This window comes from Panicum virgatum, chromosome 8K (genome assembly GCF_016808335.1).
Source record: "Panicum virgatum strain AP13 chromosome 8K, P.virgatum_v5, whole genome shotgun sequence".
NCBI lineage: Eukaryota > Viridiplantae > Streptophyta > Magnoliopsida > Poales > Poaceae > Panicum > Panicum virgatum.
In genome coordinates this window covers 34,324,615-34,347,774 of record NC_053143.1, presented here as the reverse complement: position 1 = coordinate 34,347,774, position 23,160 = coordinate 34,324,615, and the positions used below count along the sequence as shown (strand labels likewise).

The window sequence follows — 23,160 nt, the reverse complement described above, 5'->3', positions numbered from 1 at the left end:
TGCTCGGAGGCTGCTTGAGGATGTATTTAGCCTCTTCTACAGTGAAGTCTCCCCAAAAAGGTCTATGGATTTTGCTTTTCTTACGATACTTAGCGAAGGCCCTATATATGAGCGAAATTATGAAATAGAAATTGCATGAATAAGACACACGACATTGAAATATCGTATAAATTCACTTGCTCTTCTTGTTGAGGACATCAATGATGGGCTGGATTAGTGATAATGGCCTCTTTCGTGAGTCATAAACCTCGATTCGACTATTGTTAAGGCTGATATCGAGTAGGACATGATGATAACTGTATATAAGACACAACAAAGCAAATTAATAATAACCGTGGTGAGAATAACTTTGATATGGAATTAAAAAACAAACTTACAAGCAATTGTATGAAAGAAGTATGGATCTTTTATCCTGCATGGAGAGGAAAGCTTTGTACAAGTAGTCAACGGTACTTGGTAAATTGACTATGTTCTCATGTACGGTGCTAGAAATTGACTGTGTTCTCATGTACGGTGCTAGGGTCCAAGAAGCCTATATTGTTAATCCCACATCGTCTACATTTGTGTGACTCCATTCTAGAAAAAAATAATGAAAAGTTAAACATGCTAATGAGTGATAAATGACGATAGATGATCAGTAGTGAGGATACTTACACAGTCCACAAGGTCATAATTGAGACGTCGAGAGCAACCTGTTGGTAGAAATGATACAAGTGCTCGAAATCAACCCACACTCTGCCTTCCCCCTTATGAAGATCTTCATCAAGATAACTTGCCCCAAACAGCTTACTTTTTTGCATCTTGTACCAAGAATGCAACTGTCGCATTCTTGTGGGTAGCTTCGGGATTTGTTCTGGGGCCACCAGATCTTTCCCCAATTCAAATTTCTGGTAGTGGCAATGGTTGTTTCCACCAATCTTCTCCATACTTAATTTGAAGAAGTTCTAACTCTGTCATGTTGTTTTGTTCACAAAATGCGGCCCGTTCAGCTACATTTAACTTTTGTGCAGCTCGGGTTCCTTCACGCCACCTCTCTATATTCATAGTTCGCTCATAGTCTGAAAGCGGAGGTTGATTATTTCCAGTTTGCGGCATTTTCATTAAGTTTAAGAAATGGTCCATTGCACCTTTGGGGACTATGAAGTCCTCCTCTACTTTCTTTCCTTTTTCTTTGAGTAGCAATGTTATGCTTCCACTCACCTGTTTCTTGCCCGTCCCTTCACATGGTCCCTCTGGCTTTTTTGCCAGTTCTGAATATTGCTTCTGAGATGATATTTTTTGTGTTCTCGATGATGTTCGCCTTTTTTTGGAGGGCTAGGAGGAGTTAGCTCTCTTTGAGGTGACGGCGGGCTTGATTCTCTGTTGGACTTTGGTGAAGGAGGTAGGTCCCTCTCCGGTGACTCTCGAGGATCATCATCGGATGACTCAGATTCTGATTCAAATATTATGTAGCGTTTCCGCCACGCCACAAATCCTCCGATGTTATCCCCTAGCAACCTACTGTCATCACCGGGGATATCCAACTCCACATTTTTGTATTTCCTCTTAACAAGAGAATCAACGGTAACCTTTGCATAACCTTCAGGTAAAGGGCGATTATGCAGCATAACCCCTTCGCCGGTTGGCCAAGCCTGACCTATAGCCACCTTCATATCAAAGAACTTCTGATGGATGTATAGCTTGCAGGTTGTTGGTTGTGTGATCTTATCCACAGGGAAGGTGACACCAACATCCTCCTCAGGCAACGCAGTGCTTCCACAGCTACTCCGAACCAACCCTTGTGGACTTGTAAGATCTGGCGCAGCATCTCTCATTGCTTCTCCTGGTGCCAAGGGAGCACCACAGGAAAGTGATTCCACAAGCTCAGCCCGAAACTTCTCATTCGTTGCATTTACTTCTTCACGGACAGCTTGTAAAAGACTTTGCCACTCGGCCTGTTGTTGAGCATTCCTCCTCCCACGGCTCCTATATGTGCCCAAATGTTCAGGAAAGGCACACCTCCATGGAACATTGCTGGTCCCACGTGTGCGCCCTGGGTGCTCTTTGGATCCAAGTGCTCGAGTCAGCTCATCGTTCTCCCTGTCTGGCACGAAAGCGCCAGTGGAAGCAGCCTCGTGTGCTTCCTGAATCTTGCGTCCAAGATCCTCAGCATCACGATCACGAAAACCAAGAGAACCATCAGGATTGTAGTACGCACCCCTCGCTAGAAGATACCTCACGGCCCGAGGATCCCACCCATCTGTCTGCAGCGTAACACCACTATGGACCAGCCTCTCTGCTTGCTCGCTAGAATATACCCACAAGAGCCGGTCTTATGGGGCTTATCATTTTTCTTACAATTCTGTGAATTTGTGGCGCTGCTAGCTTGTGCCTCCTCTGACCTCTTGTACAAGACAAACTGTTCCCAAAAAGGTCGTTGGTTCGGAAAATCCTTCCAATCTGGCTCAGTTTCATTCTTCACATGCTTTTTCAAGGTAAATTTGAAGTATCTGAAAGAGTTGCCCATGAGAAACAGTGCTCGACGCCGTGCTAATGGCTCTGAATCCTTGGGGAAGATGAACTTTTCTTTCAACTTGGCCCAACATATTTCCTTGATTGAGTCTGGTACCACCCAAGTCTTATCCTTCGCATTCCAATACATGTACGTGATGGGCACATTTTCCTTCACCACCACCCCAATAGCTGACTTGTATGGCCCCATCACCTTGACAGGAGCGACGGGCTCACCTAATTCATCGAGCTCGGTAATAAGAGACCGACCCTTAGGCATCTTGTTCCGACCTCGTTTGGCAGCTGATGTCGTGGTCTCTTCCTCAGTCTGAGCTGGCGCCTGCAGATATGTTGAACAGTTATTTCCTACAATTGACCAATTAGAAGAGCACACATATATGCGACACTGAATTACCTCATCATTTTGGTTGAGGTTTAAGTACTCAGAAGGGGTTCCATCCCCTCCACCCTCACTATTACTACGGGCCCCTCCATCATCATTCTCCGCATTATTCTCAGCTTCAGCTTGTTTCCCACGACGAGACTTGAATCGTGAAAATCGCCCCATTATACCTGCATATGAGTAAAGAAGCATGGTTTGCTCAAAAAGCTTACGGCACAGAGCAGCATTTTCTGACACCACAAAATAAGACGTGATGTATCCATGACGTCTGACAAAACAAAACACAATGTAAAACAAGCGAGAATTGAAAAAAAAATGTTATCCACTAACCTCAATATATGCAGCAATGGCTGCCTTATTGGACCCAGAAGGCTCCTTAAGCTTCTTTATAGCTTCTAATATGAGGTCATCAAGCCTAATCACATACATAAAAAAATCACATTAGATGACCAAGCATCAAGAAAGCAGTGCGCTGAATAATTGAGTTGGACAATAAACAGTTGAAGTAAAATGAAATAAGCAATGTGGATGTCAACTGCTGAGTAGATATGTTCTCAGTTAAAAAAAAAGTGATACGCAATTATGTACCTAAACAAGTTAAACAAAACTATCAACATTCATGGAAAGACATGTAGAAGTCTGAAACTCTGCAAGGAATTGAACATTGGGAGGACCACAACATCACAACATGTGCAGAACTCGAGGATGGATGTATGTGTGCAAACTTTATTCCAATTGACAACAAACAGTCCTTTTTTGTTAACTAACAGAATGGGTGTGCTCCCGAGTCCAGAGGTATGGCATACACCATAGGGACAATAATACTACCAGACATATCAATAAAGCAGATCATAGGGGGCGAAAATATTAAAGAAGCTATGCAGCGCCATTACCACATGAGCATACATCTGATAATGTCACAATCAACTGACATGCATTGCAGACTACACATAGCAAATAAGATACATATGTTGCTTATTTAATCTTTGTTAACATGGTGTTTAAACATAGAAAGCCCATCCAACATTTTTAGTAAGATATTGGTCAGGTCAACATTCTCCATGGGGAATGATGTAAAGAACCTAGGAAGGGAGATAGTGGATGGAAGAGAAAAGGAGAGAGCAGGAGATTGGATGAGAATTCATTATCCATGGGGAATAATGTATCCTTGTTACATGGCAAGTATGGAAACTACCAAGGTTGGTATTGCCCTAATGACCTTTGAAGTTTGAAGTTGCAAAATTAGTGTAAATAATCATGAACATGAACCCCAGTTGAAAATACAATGGCAAACAAATCTGTAGAGTAATTGTCACAAAGACAGTTCAGTACCCTACTATGGTATAAAATGAATTTCCATGATGATCAATTTCTGAACTTTAGGTGCTTTCTGGTTCAGAAAATTTAAGCTAAACTGTAATTGAAACGGAAAACAACGGGAATGGAAAAAGAATCAAGAGAATATGGGATTTTCTTGGTTCGGAGAAAATGTTGTTGAACCTTTCTGCCTTTCTCATCTAGCAGAATGCTTCTTCTCGCATCGTACCAACAGCCATAAGCAGCTAGAGAACTCGGTGGCATTGGAGAACAATTAGGACGGTGGCAATGACGCTCACAGAACCACAGCCAAATCACAGAGGACTTACGATGGAATAATTGCAGCTAAATCATGAAGGGACACAACTCGGAGAGGTCATTGACAGCGAGGCACAAGCTACAAAATCATGAAGCAGCGAGGCTCTAGAGACCATTGACAGCGAGGTGTAAAGCGGTGACTGAACAACGGATGAGACATGCTCATGGTGGCCGGTTTACAGTCCGCCCAAACCAAACAAAAACAAACATAATCACATCACATTGTTATCTGATTGCAGAGTAAAGTGACTCAACCAAATATCACCTTATGTCTAACCAGGCCTGAACAACTATAGAAGCCGAGCACCAATCAATTAATATTAACACATCTATGTTAGTGGATAACATTTTTTTTTCAATTCTCGCTTGGTGCTCACGCATACCAGAGACCTGCGCGAGCGCGCCGGGAGTGCGGCCGCGTGGCGACGCCGTCGAGAGCGGCCGTGGCGGAGCTGTCGGCCCCTGCAGGGGCAGGGCCGAGGGACGGGGGCGAGCGCGGCCGCGGCGTGGATGGCCTCGGGGACGGCGGTGCCGGGGCTCGGGGTCGGGGCGCCGGTGCTCGGGGACGGCGCCGCATCTGGAGCCCAATGCTCGGGGACGGCGCCGGGGCGGTGGACGGCGCCGGGGATTGGGGATTGGGCGCGCCGCGTCTGAGATTTGGGACGGTGGAGTGGCGACTGAGATTTGGGGCGCGCGCTTGGGAAAAAAGGGAAAACAGGGGCTCCACCGTCGGGTCCAGCCCTCACCCGGCGGTGTTGAGTGTCTATACCGCCGGGTCTATCTCCAACCCGGCGGTGTTGATGATCTACACCGCCGGGTCTATCCCCAACCCGGCGGTGTTGAGCCTCTGCAGGCCACTGCAATCAGTTTCGCATGTCTACTTCATTCAAGACAAAGTGGAGGCATATATGTCTACTTCATTCAAGACAAAGTGGAGGCAAATATGGCATTAATCCATTTATGACAAATATGTCTACTTCGCATGTATATAATAGTTCTAATAAGACATATAATTAATAAGTTTTACACCATATGAAGTGGAGGCATATAATTAATAAAAATACTTTAATTCATTCTAAATATTACATGGTTAAATTAGTACATAAATAGTGAAAAGATAGCTTCAATTGACGATGAGGGCCTCGTTATGATCAAGTCGCACATAAGCTGGTTCTTCTCCCTCTTCAAACACAGGTAGGTCGATATCGGGTCCAAGTGGAGGCATGTCCTGAAATCCCTTCTCTTCATCCTCGGTCATATTTTCAACACCGACGATCTTCCTTTTCCCTTGCAGCACCACATGTTTGCCCTCATTCGCTAGGTCCTTTGCATAGAAGACTTGGACTTCATCTTTAGCCCATATGAATGGTTCATCCCTATACCCTATGTTGGTGAGGTCAACGACCGTCATGCCGTACTTGTCCGTGAACACACCCTTAGGAAGCTTGATCCACTGGCACTGAAAAAGAGGGATTTTTAGTGGTCCGTACTCTAGCTCCCATATCTCTTCTATGAACCCATAATATGTCTCCAATTGACGATTGTCGTTGTAAGCATCGATACGGACACCACTATTTTGGTTGGTGCTTTTCTCATCTTGTTTTCTAGTCTAAAATGTGTATGCATTTATCTCATATCCTTGGAACTTTAGGACTGTACTAGATGGACCGATGGCCAAAAGATCTAGTTGAGCATTGCCGGTATCGACACCTGCTAATTTAAGTCGTAACCTGCTTCCAAACTCCTCTTTATGTTGTTTTGTGAGCCATGCTTCTGACCTACCGCGATATCTACCTTGTAGTTCTCTCTTGTGCATTTCAATATAAGGTGAGACTACAGATGCCTGCTGCAGAACGGTGAAATGTGCCTGATTAAAACTAGCCAGGTCATCGATAAGAACTGATTGCTCACCAATCATACCTCTGCCCCCCAGCCTTCCCTCATGACAAGATACTGGAACTCCCATTCTATTAAGATCCAGGTAGTATGTGCAGAACTCAACTGCCTCCTCTGTAGACCATCCATTAATCATGCACCCTTCTGGACGGTATCTATTCCGAACATATTTTCTTAGAACACTCATCAACCTCTCGAAAGGAAACATCTGATGCAAGAAGATTGGACCAAGAGCTTTTATCTGGGAAACAAGGTGAGTGATAAGATGCACCGATATATCAAAGAAAGTTGGTGGAAAATGCATCTCGAGTCGATTAATTGTGTGAATCAGGTCTGCTTGCAGCTTGCCAAGTGTGTTTGGGTATATGACCTTGTGTGAGATTGCGTTGAAGAATGAGCACAACTTTATGATCGGATCTCTGACCTTCACGGGAAGCACGCCCCTCAGAGCAACTGGGAGCAATTGTGTCATAATGACATGGCAGTCATGGGCCTTCATGCAGCTCATGTTGAACTTTAACTCCTTCATGTTTGCAAGCCTTCTGATGTTTGATGAGTAGCCCGTTGGCACTTTGAGTTCGTGGAAGAAGCTACAAATTTTCCTTTTCTCAATTTTATCCAAGGTCCAAGATGCAACCGGAAGCTTCGTCTTCCCATCATGTTGAGTAATTGGATGCAGCTCACTTCTGACATTCATATCTTGCAGGTCCTGTCGAGTTTCAAGTGAGTCTTTTCCTTTACCTTTCATGGCCATTAATGTTCCGAGCGTTCTCTCGGTAACATTTTTAGTTAGATGCATACCATCAAGTGCGTGACGAACAATCAAGTCCTGCCAATAAGGGAGTCTCCAGAACAAGGAATTTTTTTCCACAACGAATCAGCTGGAGCAGGTACACTTCCTTTACCCTTTCCTAGTACAACTCTTAGTTTACTAATCTTCTTGTATATCTCCTTCCCATCTAGAAACTTGGGAGGTAAACGTTCATCCCTTCTACCATCAAAGGATTTCTTGTTCCGGCGATATGGGTGAGCCTTTGGAAGGAACCTACGATGACCCATGTAAACCATTTTGTTGCTATTCTTCAACCATCTTGCGTTGGTATCATCCAAACAAACCACACATCCTTTGTAACCCTTCGTTACTTGGCCTGCTAAGCTACCAAGGCCGGGAAGGTCTGTGATTGTTACAAACAAAATTGCCTTCAGAGTGAAGTGTTCTCGCTTGTACTCATCCCACACCCTGACACCATCGTTCGACAACTTCATTAGATCATCCACCAGTGGTTCCAAATACACATCGATATCATTTCCCGGTTGTTTTGGCCCTTGGATTAGTAATGGCATCATGATGTAGGTCCGCTTCATACACAACCAAGGAGGAAGGTTGTATATGCAAAGAGTTACAGGCCACCATGTTAAAAGGACACATCCCATCCATACTCAAACCGAATCTTATGTTTCTTATTTCCTTTGCAAACCGATTCTTGTATTTGTAGTTGATAGCTCTCCACTGTGAACCATCTGCAGGGTGTCTGAGATTCTCATCAACGAGTCGATCTTCGGCATGCCACCTCATCAGCTTGGCAGTCTTCGCGTTTGCAAACAACCGTTTCAAACGAGGAATGATAGGAAAATACCAGACGACCTTGGCAGGTGGTCGTTTGTTGCGGTCACCTTTCATTGACAATGCCGATTCAGGACATTTGTACCGTGAAGCTGAGCACACTGGACATGCATCCAAGTCTTCATATTTGCCGTGATACAAGATGCAATCCTTAGGGCATGCATGGATCTTTTGTACCTCCAGTCCCATTGGGCAAATCATTTGCTTCGCCTGGTATGTGTTTTCAGGCAACCCGTTAGGGCTTGGCAGCAACTTCTGCAATAAGCTTAACAAATCATCAAATCCCTTATCTGACAAACCATTACTAGACTTCATCTCCAATAGCATCAAGTTTACTTCAAGTTTAGACACGCTGCAACTTGGGTAAAGTGGTGTTCTTGCATCTATCCTCATATGCTCCAACTTCTTCAGATTCTTTTCGTCAAGAATGTCCGGTTCCCCATCACGTATCATCTGGTCTAGTGCATCCACAACATCATCAGCAACTAATGTTTCCTGCATGGTTTCATTTACGCTTTCATGTCCGGTTTCCTCTACTATTTCCGGGTTAGTTGTTTCCGCCACTGTTTCATGCCTGTCCTCATGGACGGAGTGCATTGTCTCACCAACCTCACCGTGCTTGTTCCAAACTTGGTAGTTGGGCATAAAACCTCTAAATAACAGATGAAAGCGGATCTGCTCAACATTACCAAACTGCTTCTGATTTTTGCAATCAATGCATGAGCAATACATGTAGCCATCATCTTGTAGATTCTTGTGTGCCTTGGCAGTCTGCACAAACGAGTCCACACCATTGACAAAATCCAAATTTCCAGCCTTTGTACCGTACATCCAACCTCGATTCATCTATGCACACAAGAAAACATCCAAGAATCTGAATTTAGTAAAATTATCATCTCAACACATAGATTTTCAGTTTATCAAGTTTCGTAACAAATATCACACTATAAGGGCCATCTAAATCAATTAAGAAAGAGGCTTTACTTCAATAATTAAAATATCTACTTCAATTTTTGTCAAGTTCCTTATCATCAAAACTAAGAAATGCCATCTAAATTAATTAAGAAAAAGCATTTACATCTCGATCATCACAATTAATAAATATCCTATAAACTAATTAAGAAAGACCCCTTACATCCCAATCATCGCAATTATGACAACAATCTAACCATCAAGAGCTAGTTCTTACCTTGAATCAAATATGTGAAGTCCAGTCCTCAAAATTTAATGAGCCTCCATGATGATTTCATGATGAGTGTTCATGAGAAATTATCCTAAAGTGAAGAAAAAGAGACTCTCCTTGATCAATTCATCACAAAATGAATGACTAATCCTAAGATAAAGGCTATGAATCAAATGGATTGCTAGCTACAAACCTATCACAAGTTGGTTCACTCAAACAACAAAAAAAGAAGCCCCAATGATGAGAAATGATCCAAAAATGGAGAAAAAAGCCCTCCTTGATCAATTCATCACGAATTGCATGATTAATCCCAAGAAAATGGGTACAAAGCCAATGAATTGATGGCTACTAACCTTAGAATAAGTTGGTGGAGCCAATACATCAAGAATGGTGAGGTTTCATGAGAATTTCGGCAAAATCCAGCAGCAACAATGGAGGAGAGAGGTGTGGCCGTCGGGTTGGAGAAGAAAGGTGGTGGGAGGAAGGAGGGGTTGGGGTTTTGTACTGTACAGGCTTATCACCGCCGGTTCGAAACTTGACACTGGTTTAGGCAAATAGCCGGTTATTATTATTAAGATAAGAGCTAATACGATACTCGCTCGAGAGCACTCCACGTGTTAACTCACACCTAAAGACTTGAACAACCTATACGTCATTCGCCTAAAATGATATCAAATCCGGTAGTCCCGGTATATGTTCCACCGCATGTCCAAGATCATGCACACATACCGTTTGCAATAAATACATCACCAATGAGCCACAAAGAGCAATTTTAAATATAACAGGAGTACAATAATTAATTATTATAAGTTTATCATGGGAGGTTCAAATCCGAGATTAAAATGGTTCAACAATTACATACAAACCTTGATTCATGAATGATAAATAAAAGATATGAAAATAAAGTTTAGTGTCTTGTCATATTCTCCACGAAGGATACACTACACGGTGGATAAAATGTAAAGCGCGACAAAAGCGAAAACGTCTTCCTCAAGGGCGCCATCGCAACCACAAGGACCAACTCCTCTCCCGCGCCGGGATCGGCGGGATAAAAGTGGCAAAAAACAACATCCGGCTCACCTGCAACTTAATTTAAAAAGCAATATGAGTACAAAAGGGTATTCGCAAGTCTTACGCATATATATAAACAAGGATCATACAAGAGGCTCGACAAGAGGCTTTAAAGTTAAGTTATTATAGCGCAAGCATGAACTCTCTAAATCAATATCTAGCTCTCTAGAAAAATTAATTATCTTGCCCAACCCACAACACCAATTTTAGTTCATTACAAGGAGACGAGTAATTAACCATATAAGTGCCATGAAATATAAATCATCATAACCGAAACTTTCTACCAAGAGTTCGTCGGACAAAGAGCTTGCTCATAACCGAGAGCGTGGCAATTCGAATTGCTTTAAACCTTACAAGGGTGTACTTCTTTACCCACACGATACAAGGACCATGCGACTCACCCAACCGATCACGTTGGATAAGAGGGTACTCACGTCAACCATTCCCAAAAAGGTTCAACCCTTGAACATCATGCCTAGCTTAGGCGGAGAGTCACTTAGGTCCACCGGGGACATCCCTAAGCTTTTCTACATAGCACCCTTGGCCAGGTAACTAGGACCGTGCATCAAAGACTAAGCCTAGAAGGTATTTGGCTCATTCTTTCCTTTAATTCGGATATGTGGTAGCACTATAAAAGTTGCTCAAAACTAAGGTCATCCATAAATAACCTGAGTGGACTATGCCCGTGACTTACTTCTCTAGGCCCTATCCTTCCGCCCGGATCACGAGATTATTCTTCCAACAAAACCATTACCGAACAAGTGCGACACAAGGATAGTCGGGTAAGTGTGACGACTCTAAAGCTATTTTCTCCTATCAAGTGACATAAAACTCTATGCGCGGCTAAGCATCTAGACAGGTTAAGTAATTTAATCAACTACAAGTGACAAGGATAAGGATAAACAATATTCAAGGAAGGGTAATGCATAGAAATAGATACAAAAATGCAATAAATAAAATAATATATATAACCCAATAATATACAAATGAGATAACTAAATTAAATCAATTTAAATGGATACAAGGAATCATGCTTAGCTGCTTGCCTTAGTTTTCTTCGGGCTCGACCACGAACTCGATGCTGGGCTCGGGGTCAAAGTTCTCGGTGGGCTCGTTCTCTGACGATTCGGTCACTAGAATGCATGAATGAGATGCATGCATTAGAATGATTTCATAGTTGATTCATGAATGATATGACATGAATAAACGTGGTACAACATGCGCTGATGCACAACATAAACATAACAACAATAACATACACATCTAGCACGTAAATAAGAGCATCTTAAGCAAGAATTAACAAAAGAAATCTATTCATCAAGCATAAAACATGAAATAAATCTAGCACAAGGAGGACATCAACACAAACATTTTTCTAGAATTGTCTAAGAATATTGCAAGTTTCATCTATCCTAAGCAAGTAAATTCAGAAAAGGTATGCAAATGCTATTGAACAAATCTCATAAAATTACCACAGATACTGACATGAAAATGAAGCTAACAGAACAGGTTTTACCATTTTACCAATTTTTGTTAAAACGTTATTCATTGAACAAGCTTGCAGGCAGGGAATAAAAAATCACACTAAAACTCTATGAACATTAGATAAATATTAAAACAAGTTGCACTACTGGAAAGAACATTTCACAAGGAGTGTAACAAAGTTTGGTTCGATATTTTTAGAGCAGTACACAATTAACTAAGTATTTAACTCACTTTTGCAACATTAAATCATAAGTAAATCTACAGGAAAGTAACAGGCAAGACAATAATTTTTCTGAGTAGATCTAATCAAGATTAACCCAACAAAACAAGTTTCACAAATTTCGGAGATCTACACATGTTTCTACACATTTTACAAGTTTGCTGCTCAATAAAAAACGCTTGAAAACGCTAGATCCACACACGGGGCAACACCCAGCCACCGACAAGCGGGGCCCAGGGGTCAGCGGACCCAGCCCGAGTCAAGGCAGGCCAGCGCGACGCGGCGGTGATGGTAGACGGCGGCGCGGCAAAGGAGAGCGAGGAAAGCCGGGAAGTGCGGGCATGGCATGGTCCAAGGATTGGTGAAGCTCACCGGCAGCTTGGACGGAGAAGAACGGCGGCGAGGAGGTGGCGCCAGCGGGGGTGCTTCGCCGGGGGCCTCCACATCAAGGGAGGAGGCCGAGTAAGGGGTAGAATCGATCGAGGAGAGGGAGTAGAAGCTCCCCGCGTGAAGAATCGAACTGCAGCTCACCGGAGGCAATGAATTGCGGCGGCCGGCGGAGCTTCCTGGCGGTGGCAATGGAGATGGGCGAAAGGAGGCTAGGGTTTGGGGCAAACGGGCCGGCCGGGCTTTAAAGGGGAGAGGGAGACGAGGGGGCGGCACGGCGCCTCGACGCCCAGAACACGCTGGCTAATCGGCACCGGCGAGGGGGCGCCGCCGCCCCTGCTGCCCAATGAGCGTGCGAGGAAGGCGAAGGGTTGAGGCTGACAGGTGGGCCCGGGCGAAGGGGAAAAGGTGAAACAACGACTCAACTTCAAAAATTAGAAACAGGTCGTTCCTAGGCTCAAAAATTAACGAAATTTTTACTGGAGCAAGATAAAATCACCAAGAACATTTTCCAATAATAATCACTCAAAAAGCCTTTGTATATTGGTTGTAGTAAAAAGAACAATAGGGCTATTTTTGAGTTTTGCATGAATTTTAGGGCTCGTTTCAAAAGTTATAAAATCCTGCAAAAATATTTTAAATTCATAATTTGAATTCTAGTATTTTAATAATAATTTTGGAGGCACAGTTATATAATAAAAATTGAATTTACTTCACAAGCATATACTCAAACATACATAAACTTTAATTTCCATCAAGCATACACATGCACATAAGGCTCCATTATGCTTTGATGATGCTCATGATGATGTTGTTCAGGTGTTAAAAATGTTTAACAAGTTTGGATCGTGACACTCCTCGTCCCCTCCGCCCTCGTCCTGGCGGTCCTGGTGCCCCCTTCAAAGCGCCCGCCGTCACTCGTCCCCTCCGCGGCACACCATGCCGCCCCTCGTTGAGGGTGTACGTGCGCCGGCGACGAAAGCGGAGGGGCCTGCTGAGCGGGTGAGATCGAGCATCGACGCGTCGCAGGAGAGCTATGCCGCATGCTACCTTGAGTATCGGCAGCTGCGTGAGCTGCAGTTCTGTGGATGACGGCGGGGTGAGAGCTGTTGTTCTTGGCCAGCGGCATGCAGCAGGACGCACACAAAATGCTCGACCGATTGCCCGCGCGGAACATTCGTCAATGTGAGGCTGACACCAGGGCCCGTGACTCACGGTGGCTGACGGCCATTCAGCCTCTCCCCTATCTCATGCCTTGTACCAAACGAAAAATCGAAATCATCCTATCCCCTATCTCTTCCTTTGACCCAACAAGTATTACGATTGCTCTATCCTGAAAACAAGGGACAAGACCATCCTATCCTACAATGTCTCGAAACCAAACGCATGCTAAGAGTACGTTCGTGCCACGAGAATGCGGAGATAGATATTCTGCTGAGCTACCTGCACCCCATTAGCTACCACAAGGTGGGTAACGTGTAGAGTTGTACTGAATTTTATCAATAAATTTCAGCTCTCATGTTTTGAAAACTAATTAAATTGTTAACCCAAAAAAATGCAGCATAAAAATGGGAACCGATAATTATGGTTATTATCCAAAAAGCCTAGAAAAAAACAAATAATGATAATGGATTTTTCTAAAATACTAAAGATTAGAAATTGGAAGGTTGCCCGAGACTAGAGAACTTAAATGAAAGCTGGATATTCGAGAAAGGATACCAGACATAAAAATAAAAAGATATAGATTGAAAGATTATCATGTATGGAAATTGTCGAATGGTTCCAAGGTTAATGAACAGCCTACTAGCCTAGGTCTCAACACCATGATTGAACTCGATATGTATAACTCGTTGGATTATGCCACCGACATACAACATTGTGATTTTGCACTCAGATTCCTAAATATTAAAATGTTTATTTTCATTAAAAATTCTTCTAATATAAAGTTCAACTTATTTTCTAATTATAACTGTATAATTTCAAAAAATATGTCATTTACCGTTGTATCGTACGGGCATTTTTGCTAGTTATAATGTACGAGGGGAAATCAGTAAATAAAAATGGATAATTCATCATCCAAAAGAATTCGTCGTACTCCCTCCTTCCATTTTTATAAGACACACAGGCATATCAAAATTTAAACTTTATTATCTTTGACCAATAATTTGACTATTAATTTTTTTTTACAATGTAAACTTTATATGATTGGATTCATAATCAAATATATTTTGCCATAATTATAAGTTTATAACTATAAGTCATTTAATATATGGTAAATGAATGGTCAAAGTATTGTTTGGAATATCGTACCATGTTATAGTATGCCTTATAAAAGTGGAAGGAGTGAGTATATATGAATATGAATCCCTTTATGTTTACAGTTTCCTTGTATTATAGGATGGTAGGATCACATTCTACTATATATACATTTCATTGCCTTGTATATATATATAACTATATAATATATATATATATACATATATATATATATATATATATATATATATATATAAATCCTAAATGGTTTCGACCTGACATCGTGATTTGCAAAGCGAGCGATCGTGCGGGCGTCGTCATGTAGGGATCCGACTGCCATGTGATGTCCCCCGCGGAGCCGCCCAATGGCTCCAAGGCGGTGACCCTCCTGCTCCGCCTGTGCACGTTCGGGCTGGCGCTCGCCTCGGCGGTCGTCATGGCCACCGCGAGCGACTGCACCTTCTACGACGCCGACGGCAGCGCCGCCACCAGTCACCTTCAAGAACTACCCGCCCTTCGTGTACGTATGCGTAATCACCATGCCTGGATCTCATGCCATCGTCCTAACCTACGCATGGGTGCACATGCAGTTACCTGGTTGCGTGCAACATCACCGCGGCGATCCTGGAGATGGCGGCGATCTACCTGCAGCTCGTCAAGGGCGACAACGAGGGGGAGGCGGCGCCCGTGCTTCCCCGGGTCGTCCTGGTCGTCGCCGACGTCGCCGTGCAGGTGCTCCTCTACACGTCGACGGGCGCGGTGTTCGCGGCGGTGACGGCGTACGGCGCGCAGATCAGGGCCTGCGCCGGCGCCACCGGGCATTTCTGCGAGCAGGTGCACAGGGCAAAGCTCGTCGGTTTGGGCGCGAGCTTAGCCGCCGGCCTCGCAGCCGTCGCCAAGGACGTCCCGCTGCCGTTCTCCGTGTGGCCCATCACGTCGGACGACTGAGATTTCCCGGTGCAAGTCTTGGGCGGCTCCAGATATTATTCTATGCATAGACAGTCTCCCATTGCAAATATCAGGTTTTGACAATTTAATACAAATCATTCTCTGACTTCTAGGCGATTTGTTTCCATAATTTGTTTACTTATGTCGTTCCTAAACATAGTGTACTATAAATAAATGATTCCTGGTGTTCAATAAATAAATGAAAAATGTCATCTGAATATAATAAGGTATTATTTGAGCAGAATCGAATATAACATTTTTATTTGCTCGATAAATTGGAAAAAATTACAATTATACGCATTTCTAATCTACAATATTTTTGTATATTTTGTACTGATCAAGGTTATGGTTCTTTTATTGAAAATATACAAATGTGCACCCTATCCTTTGATATTAACAAAGACATCATAAAATTCTTGTTATCAACACTACTACGAAAACAATTTGTGTAGGAGCGGGTAAAATCGCATTTCTAGGGCAGGATGTGGTACCCGCCCCTACTTTCCACAACTACAAATGTTGTTTACAAGGGCGGGTGACCCCCTCACCCACCCTTGAAAATGGATTTGCAAGGGCGGGTGAGGGGGTTACCCATGTCTAGAAAATGGATTTGCAGCGGCGGGTGATACTACTACAAAAATGATTTGTAGGAACGCCTCAATTTTTTTAGGGGCGGATCAAAATTTCATCCGCCACAAAAAAATATTTTTCTATTTTATCCAAAAACTCATTTGAATTTTTAAATATAGCAGAACAAATAAAAAATTGAAACTTCTACACTTGGTTATTATGAACTATAGAAACAAATAAAAATATACCAAATATATTTTATTGTATATAAATGTTAAGATTGTGAAATCTTAAAGTATGGCTTGAGTGATATGAGATACTATATAGTTATAGCCATTGGAGAACTTATAATAACTTTTTGGACAATTAAATGACCTCAAATGAAAAACTTATAAACCACGAAATTTTATATCTCGCCATTCTCTGCAATTTTGGGTGTAAAGTATGACTTCATCCGAGATCATATGAAAAAGTTATGTATTTTTTTACGTGGAACCATTTGTAGGGGTGCACTACTACAAAAACAATTTGTAGCAACACCCTGAATTTTTTTAGGGATGAACTAAAATATCACCCGTTCTTACAAATGGGGCGCCGGTACTGTAGCAACCGAGCCACCCCTGAAAATCTATGAGGAGCCGCCCCTACAAATGGGCGCCATTTTAAGGGGCGGCTAGGGGAGGTGAGCTGCCCCTAAAAAAGAACATTATAGGGGCAGTTCATCCCTCCACCCTCCCCTAAAAAAGAATTTTGTACGGACGATTTACTTTAAAATGGCATTTGTAGGAGCGGCTCAACCCCAACCCGTACCTATAAATGATTTTCCAAATTTATGCTGAAAATTCGGTTAATTCATAGAGAGTAGAAAAATATCTCGAAAATAGTGAAATTTTTATTATAAGCATATTTCGAAGTACAGAACTAGGAAAAATATGACAAACATATTTTCATACAAATTATCATTGAGAGTGTTGAAAAACGCAAAGTGAGCTTTGAGTAGTATGAGATAGTAGTGTGGTTAGGTGCACATTTTGAGTGGTATCAGCTTAACACTATTTTTTTTGGATTAAATGATTTGTCAGCAAAAATTCACAATTTTTTGATATGTTTTTCTATTTTATATAAATTAAAGGATTTTACAGCGAATTTTGGAAAATGATTCACCCGCCTCTAAAAGTGGTTTTCAAATTTATTCAGGAAATTTATTTAATTCCATAAAAACATCAAAACACATCAAAAAAAATGTGAAATTTGTACCACGAGTATACAATTACATGTAGAACTAGTGAAAAATACTAAAGATACAATTCAACATGTTTGGTCTTTAATAGTGTCGAAAACACAAAGTTAGCCTTAAGTTGTATGAGATACTAGTGTGACTTAGGTACTCATTGTGGTTTCAACACTTTTATTCATTACATACACTGCAATGTGATTTTGATATTTTTGTTTATGATAAAAAATTTTACTTTTTTTATGCGATCTCCTATTTTTTATTAACTAAACAAAATTTCTAGAAAATTTGGAAAATTATTTGTAGGGGCCGGCGGGGGCGCCATTCACCCCTAAAAACCGATTTATAGGGGCGGGTGGGGTCCCCACCCGCCCCAAGAAATCTATTTTTATGGGCAGGTGGCGCCCCTGCCCGCCCCTACAAATAGCCCATTATAAATATGGGAGAGACGGGGACTTAGAGCATTTTCGAGTTGGAGCGCGCGGGACGCCGGGAGGCTGCCAAATTTTTTCGTACTTCCTGCGCCTCCACCTCGGCCGCCGCTCGCGTCCGCGTCCGCCGCCGCATCTCCTCCCCGTGTCGCCACTACCACTCCTCCTCCTCCTCCCCTCTTCCGCTCCACCACTCCACATCTCCTACCCGCGCCGCTGCTCCTCCTCCTCCTCCTCCCCTCTCCCACGCCGATGCTAGCGTTCCTCCTCATCCCCTCTCCCGCGCCACCACCGCCGCTCCTCCTCCTCCTCCCCTATCACGCGTCGACACCAGCCCCTCCAACCGCCGCTCCTCCTCCTCCCCTCCGCCTCAGCTTGGCTCGTCCGCCACCACCCCGCACCACCTTGCCACGAATCTGCCCGCCTTGGCCGCGCCAGCTCCGGCGCCCGCGCCCGCCTCCGCCTGCCTCAGCCCGGCTAGGGCCTGCCTCAGATAAAATCTTGATTTTTCTTTTTTTTTCCATTGCAATTGGTAGTGAAAATATTAAAAATCTTGTAAAAGGTGTAGTAAATCCTGAGAAAAGAGGAAAAATGCCGAACTAATTTGTTGCATTTAATGTGAATATCTCTCTCTCTCATTTCGTTGTCAATTGAAATATATAATTTTGTATATCTTGAAGACACTCTAATGATCTATATATTGAATGTAAATTTATAATGCTAGATGTTCTGTGGTGGTGGTGGCGGCGGCCGTCATGGTGGCGGCGGCCGTCGTGGGGGTCGTGGCTGTGGATGCCTGTTCGATGAGGGGTTGGCTCAGCGTCCAGGCCTACACTTCCGTGAAGCCATTGCCTTGCCATCGGGAAATCGAATGCGCAGATCAATTCCTAACGCTGTAAGAATCATTTGTTCTATTTATATATTTTTACCTACACTTCAATAATTTCTAAATTTGCTCACATACAATGCAGCATATCAACCTTATTAGAAGGCTTAAAGATGTTGTCGAAGGTTTGGGTGGTACTACTCCTGTGGTGCGAATCAAGCTTGTTCGTGTATCTGATTTCAAAGTGTATATATTTTTTTTCAAGTACCTGTTCGACATATAGATTTCACTTCAATGGAACTAGGAGAGGCAAAACTGATTGTTTCAATAGCCGCAATGGGTGGAGTGGCACTAATTTGGGCAACTTATGAGAGGCTAGCTGTCGAGGCCTGCCTACTGCAGCTTCAGGATCATGGGTATTTTGTGCCCGACTTTTCATATTTTCGAATTAAGCAGCTCAAGGCGGGAAAAGCAATGTTATTCTAACTGCAGAGAGGCTTTGCCAGCTTAATCAACAAAACAGAGTATGAGATTTTCTTTTTAGTCATTGTTAACATTAGTAATGTTACATTATTTCAACTTTCATAACATTATTATCACCTTTTAGAACCTTGTCGATGGTGAATCTGCCATTGCGGCAGGTAGCTTTTGGGACATTCTGAATCAAGTCTTGGAAAACTTAGCTTTGACTTACATGTGTGGGGAGCCATTCTTTACTAGAGATTTCAAGTTCCAAGCAAAGCTCTTCTTCTGCAGGACAAATCAGCTTGACACTTCAATGTTCAATTTTTGTAGTTCTATACGTAATTTTTATTGGGAAGAGGAGGAGAGTGCACTTGTCCGTGCCCTAGCTTATTTTGATGAAGTTCTAGAATGGACGATTGGAGACATTAACTATCTTTCATTTCTGCAGAAGCGGGCTGTAGTAGCTTGAAATTTCTAATATGCATGGATGTACCTCTACTATTATCTTATGGATTTGTACAGCTTGTACAAACTTAAATATTTGTAATATGCATGGATGTACCCCTACCTTTTTCTTATGAAATTTGATTGCATCTACATTGTTATTTGAGCGTTGGATCTAAATGGGTTAATTCAGAACTAGTTTGACAGAACAATATAACGGAAATCCAAATTTTAGAAGATACCGAGAAAAATATTAAATTCAAATTGCTGAAGTTTTGGACGGGCTGGAAATGCATTTCCAAGGGCAGTCCACCCCCTCACCCGCCCCGGGCATTTTCAGGGGCGGTTCAACCCCCAACCCGACGGGTCACCCTCCAACCCGCCCCTACAAATGGATTTGCAGGGGTGACCCACCCCTAAAAATGCATTTCTAGGGGCGGGCATTTCCAGGGGCGAGTGAGGGGATGGGCCGCCCCTAGAAATGCATTTTTAGGGGCGGGTAACGCACCCGCCCCTGCAAACAGCTATTTTTAGCTGCGCATAGCAGGGGTGGGTGCGGCGTCCGTCCCTAAAAACGGTTTTTTGTAGTAGTGGCGGGCAATGCCACAACCCGCCCCTAAAATATGCATTTTAAGGGTGCCCCTGAAAATGGCCACCATTTTCAAGAGCGTGTGATGGGGTCACCTGCCCAAAAAATTGATTTTTAGATGTGAGTCGGTTGCTACAGTAGCCCCGCGGCTACTCCCTTTATAGCAACGGGTCATATTTTGACCCACCCCTAAAAAATTAGGGTGGTGCTACAAATCATTTTTTAGAGTGCAAGCATAACTAGGTGTCACTAAAACATCGATATATTGTATAATTTTGTTATTTCTATGCAAACCTTAAAATTCTTGTAAACCGCGTAAGGGTAAAAAAAATACACAACTCCGTGACTTACTACATGCATGGTGTCCTCCTGGGTAAGTGAAAAAAATTAGTTTTAGCTTATTTCTATTTTTTAGTTTTCAAAATCAACTTTTAGAGGCAGTCCCACTCCTAGAAATACCTTATTATAGCTGCAAAATGTATTCGTATATCTATCCTTAAAAATACTATTTTATCTATCCGCCCCTTAGAAACATTGTCTATAATATAGGTTTTGTGCTGTTTGATGGTCCCCACGGCCACGGCTGCGACAACGAAACGACTATTGTACAATAGACTACAGAAGTCATCATTAGGGTACGCCATGATATCACTTTCATGTGGAAATTTACTGATCTAACTTTTTTTTGAACGCTTTGTATACAGGCCCGGCCGGATGTGGGGGAGGGAGGGGGTCGTCGGCGGTGGCCGCCCTGGCACCCCCCTCCCAAAATTCAGGGCCTCATATGTGAACATGTGATATATAGGTACACTATGCATACTATAACTATAGCGCTACGCATATGGTTAAGAGCAAGACTAATAATTTAGCCAGCTGTGAGCTATACGTTGTTGCCATATCATCTTAAGTCAATATAGCTGTATAGGTGGACTGCACCATTAATATTTGATTCATCTTTTTTTTTCTCTCATTCTCTCACCAAGTTTATTGCAGTCCATGTTACAACCGGTTAAGAGCAACCTGTAAACTTGTAGTCCACTTCTCTTCTTTTTCTCCCCTTCTCTCCCCTCCCACTTAGCACAAATATAATGTGGCATTCCATTAATCCTGCCTACATCACCTCATAATACTTGCTCTAAATAAAACGACCCGTCGCGTATGGTTCCTCACGACTGTGTGCGCCGCGCTATGCCATCTCCTTGTTCCTTGCGATGCAATTACCAATCCTCATCCACGTGCACACGGCCGCACTAGAGGTGAGATGCTCCACACCTCTAGTGCTCCGCACAAAAACAATGCTGCCAGCGCCGCCGCGAATTCACGACTGTGTTGTGCCTAGCCTGTGCATGACTCCCTCAAGCGCCTGTGCGCCGTCGTCCCACGAGTCATGCTTTGCTAAGCAGTGTCACGACGACTCTCGAACACAGTAAGCCGGGCAACTCTCGAACACTCTCGCCTGCACTATTTTCTAGTTTATATTGCTATTTATTTTGAATTTTCAAGCTTCAAGAAATATATGGGTGATATTGATTTACCTTTGTTCATAACTTTGCATACAGAATTGCCGGAACATATTTTTACGATAATATTATATGAAACTAATATGTATAGTTTTTTTACGGTGTATACATATTCTCTTTGAAATTTATTTAGTTTAGCTTCAAAAAGGACACATATGAAAGCTGCCTGCTCAAACATGTGTTCACATGTGTAGCAGCAGAAATAAAAAACAGTTGCCATCTGATGGATTGCGACCAATATGTTTCCTGTAACTAGAGACCAACACTAGCGCTAGCCACAAACTCTCCCATTCCGAAAAGGATTGCAACTTATGTATCCGCCTCAGCGGTTTTATTGGTTACCTCTTGTATAGCATTTGATTTAATTTAAATTCTAAAAAATTATATCAGTTTATACATGGTCTCGAATGGAATCTCGATCTGATCTTATCTACCGCCCCAAGCACATGCATATGAAGCATTCATAAAATATATCCATTTCTAATGGAAAACACTTTTCTAGTATAAGTTGAATATATAGTTAAAAATGTGTTCCTTGATATATTTGTGTAATTATCTTTGTAATAAATATTGTCTAACGTAGGTATGGTCCCAGCTGCACCAACGACTAAGAATGCATACTACTCCCTCTTTCTTTTCTCATGTCACATTTCTTTTGTTCCAAGTCAAACTTGTCAAATTCTGATTATGTTTATACAACATCTATTAATCTATACTGGGTGAGTATTTATGAAGTCAGAAATATATCCATCTACTAAACAGCTGTTTAGAGCATCCCAACCTCTCAGCCAAATGAGCGCAAATGGGACTCTGTACTGTTAGATTGCATTAAAAACACGAACCAAACTGTTGTGAAACAACGTCTCTTCGCCAAGAGATGCCTTTTCACGAAGTGGTCTCATCCATTAAGCAAGTCTAGTTGATAGGATTAGGCAGTTAGTTTACTCCCAAAGGGCATATCTTTTGAGAAGAGTCATGTCTGTTCAGTTGTTTCTATTATGAACCGTCGTGTCCCTTCGTGATATCTCTCACTTGTATATATATCTAAGAGATCAATGAGAAACACATGGATTCATTTGCATCGCTGTTTTCTCTCGCTCTCTACTTTCTAACATGTTATCGGCACTTTTGCTCTAGAGAAATGGAGCGACAAGAATCAAGAAGAGGACCGAAAGCAACAGCAGTTTTTGTCTTCGACTTCGCTAACAGCACTTGTTCTTGCCGATTGAGAATTAGTGAAAAAGAAACGGAAATTTCTTCCCGGCGGCAAGTCTCGGACGACGCGGCAAAAAACGAGGCCAACCTTCTGCATCGGTGCAGAAGCGCTCCCTCTACTTTTGCTAGAAGAACATCCTCACCGCTGCCTCTGATTGTCCATCAAGATAAGTGACCAATCGGCTTCTTCATGCAATCAATATTGCCGTATGATTTTTGCTTCACGGAAGAAGAAAAGGAGGCACTATGCCCCATCAACGTGAAAGGT

General features: G+C 42.7%; 1 pseudogene; it reads left to right on the top strand.

The window, feature by feature from the left end:
- Positions 1-14,993: 14,993 nt before the first annotated feature.
- On the top strand, positions 14,994-15,598 carry LOC120645653 (annotated as a pseudogene).
- Positions 15,599-23,160: the final 7,562 nt, after the last annotated feature.